This window comes from Gymnoscopelus microlampas, assembly GCF_963454915.1.
Source record: "Gymnoscopelus microlampas genome assembly, chromosome: 8".
In the NCBI taxonomy this organism is placed as follows: domain Eukaryota; kingdom Metazoa; phylum Chordata; class Actinopteri; order Myctophiformes; family Myctophidae; genus Gymnoscopelus; species Gymnoscopelus microlampas.
The window spans coordinates 26,831,109-26,834,816 of record NC_139945.1 but is presented as its reverse complement, the minus strand read 5'-3'; positions in this window follow the sequence as shown (position 1 = coordinate 26,834,816).

Sequence of the window (3,708 nt, the reverse complement as noted above, 5' to 3'; positions counted from 1 at the left end):
GTCATGTCCATAGGGCTGTCACGATCACAAATTTAAGTTGACGATTAATCGTCACTCAAACAATTGCGATTAATGATTTAATTGTGTTTTTGGCATTGAACACTATTGGAACATAATATGAATAAAAACTACATTTTGTTTGCCTTTTAGGCTTCATGATCAAAAATTGCACGGGGCAGATGACAAATAACTTAAAATATACAAAGAAATTACTGAGATTTAATACTTTCCATAATAGCAGAAATAGCTGATCTACAAGCTTACAATGCTTCACAAAGTGATGCGTTGTAGTGTGGTTTCTTTTCGGGTGATACCGTGGGATAAACCTCAATGAAAAGGTCGCAGCACAGAAGGAACGAGATCCGATGGATATTATTCTCCAAGTCTTTTATTTGATCAACTTCAGGAGTATTCACAAAAAGTGGCAACTGCGTGGGTCAAAATACAGTGCCCTGAGATCACACAAGTACACACTTTGTACACAGTGAGTCTTGCTAGGCTTATCACACAAATTTGCATGAAGGTAACTTCTGACAATACAGTTTACTGTATGTTCCTGTGGCCAAACTATAACCTAAAATGGAATATTCTTTAATAATTTGTGTTCAGTATGTCCTGAGCTTTAAAAGGAGTGTAAACATGCATACAATTATATAAATATACAACAGTAACTACAGTTTAACTAACTAACAGTTAACAAACAAGAATTTTAAGGAACAACTTAATCTCTTCAATCGGACTATCTAAAGAGGCTTCCGCTTTGATCAAACAGATTCCAAGACCTAATCACTGAGAACCTGTTTTATCTTAACTACTGTAAACATCTTTACCAGGATGTTTATACTTTAAAGGAAAATAGCTCTGTGTTCAAATCTAATGATTAGATACGTCTGTGGCCTACAGTAACTTATGCTAAGAACATCAGATTTCATCACAGCTGTTGAGAGTTTAACTTTGTCCATTGTCCATCTAATCCTGAGATGTTTTGGAAGAATGTGTCTTATGGAAGAAAGCACTTCAATTCAGAGAAACAGTTGCTGGTTAAGTTCCAAGTCAATCACTTCGGATGCTGTTATTCTGAATGAAATGACTCTGCTATATAAATGCCCATGTATATCAATTTTAGCATATATGATGGTCTGGGAGATACTTTACTTTACTTTACTTTATTATGGATCCCCATTAGCACTTGCACTAAGCATGGCTATTCTTCCTGGGGTCCAACACCCAACATACACATCATACACAACAAACATTACAGATACAAACACAGACAAAGACAATAGTTCACTTACAAAAATTCAGAAATACATTTAAGCAATTTTGTTCATTTCATGATTAAAAAAGTAGCCAAACTTTTTTCCTACACCATATTCATGTTAATAACAGACAAGTCAATAAGATGTCAAAGGTTAAACACAAAATCAGTAAAGTTCATGAAATATTGGAAGATACTGTTTTACCATAATTTTGAAACCCTCTTTTGTATTGGCTTGAACAATATACCTAGGCAATGAATTCCACCTTACAATAGCTCTATACATAACAGTTTTCTGTATAACAGATGTCTTAACTTTGGGAAAATTCAACCTTCCTTCAATTGCATGTCTTGTTTGATATTCATGATGAGTATAATGTTTTAATAACTTTTTATATAATATTTCTGGAGATTGTGTAACTTTTATGTTTCTAATAAAATTAACTAAACAATAAGTAGCCCTTTGACTAACAGACAACCATCTCAGACTGTCATGCATGTCTTTTACATTAGTTCTATAGGAACAATTTAACGCACAACGTGCAGCTTTATTTTGAACAATTTGTAGTTTCTTAATATCCATCATTGAGGCACTAGACCAAATAACAAAACAATAATCAAGCTGTGACAGAACTAAAGCGTTTAAGACATGTCTAATGACATCTGGTGGCAGTCCCTTAGAAATTCTTCTTGTAACTGAGACAGCCCGTCCCATCTTGCTCACAGTATTACCAACATGATGTGACCATGATAGAGTGTTGTTGAAAGTAATACCTAGGAGTTTTGTCTCTTGTACCTGGTCAATTGGAATGTTGTTTATATTCAAATTCAATTTTGGTTTAGATAACATCTGATACTTTGATCCCATTAATATACACTTTGTCTTGCCAATATTCAGTACAAGTTTATTATTCTTTACCCATTCTGTTACTAGCTTTAATTCATTATCCAAAATATTTTTAATCTCATCTGTTTTCATTCCTGCAGCATATATGGTCGAGTCATCTGCATACATTGAAATTTGGGATTTATGTAGAGCTAACGGAAGATCATTTATGAAAATTGAAAACAATAGTGGTCCTAAACAACTTCCCTGAGGGACTCCACAATTAAGCTGACTTATATTTGAAAAACTACCATCATCTGTGTCAAGGCCGTACATGTCGAGTGACCAGGCCTGTAGGCATGCTGATATTCTGTATTTAATCCATTCACATCAAAATAAAATTGTATTTGTTGAAAGATAATTCTCTCCATTACCTTTCCTAACGCTGGTAACAAGCTTATAGGTCGACTGTTTGTACCAGAAAAAGGTGCAGCTGTATTTTTTGTAAGTGGAATGATTTTAGCAATCTTCCAAGCCTGAGGACAAATGCATTTCTCAATGCTCAAGTTAACAATATGACAAACAGGGACAGCAATAAAATTAGCCACCAAACTGAGAAATTTCACATCTAAATCATCAACCCCAGGTGGTCTATCTTTACATTTATTAAGCAGACACTCAACTTCATTAACGGTTACTTTTGCTATTTTAAATTTACAGTTTTTATTATTCATCGATTTTTCAATTAAAGTAGTTGAGGGGTTTATACTTGCATGTTGCATATTGCTCCTAAAACTGTTGATCTTAGAATAGAAATAATTCCCAAAATAATTAGCAATGTCCACTGGCTTGGTCAAATATTTTCCATCCACTTCAAGATATGATGGGCAAGATTTTGGTTTTCTGCCCATCATGTCATTTACAACATTCCACATTTTCTTTTTATCATTTTTCACATTTTTTATTTTGTTCTCATAAAACAATTGTTTTTTCTTTTTATTTTGAGCTGTCACATAATTTCTTAGCTTTTTATAAATTTGCCAATCAGACTCAAAACTTGATAGGATCGCTGCTTGTTTTGCTTCATCTCTCAATCTCATTGCTTCTCTTAGTTCATTATCCAACCAGGGTGATTTCAGATTTCTTACTGTGTATTTTCGAATAGGAGCATGTTTTTCAATAATTTGTACAAATAATAATAATACTTCAGTAGCTTGTAGATCAACTATTTAGATCAACTATTAAATAGATGAACTATTTATAAAACATGTCACTACTTTTTCCACCACAGCTTATTGTGTCTTTGCTGTGTTCTCCCTTAAAAAACAATAACTTTGGAACAGGGAAGCTCAAAGAAGATTGACAACAGTTGCATTGGGCAATAGTTCTTATAGACTGAATTATTACACCCGCAACAAGTGTGTTCCTGTTCCTTCTGTTGTGAATAGTGTGCAGTAAATCCCCGATGTACCCTGGGGTCCAACAATGCTGTTATCTCTTGTGCAAGCATGTATTGAGTTTTGATCATGTACATATCAAGACTGCAGGTCAGAAAGTGGATTGTGTCATAGGGCTTTGAGATGAGGCAAGATACAGAACCATGTGTCTTATGTCCTCATGATGA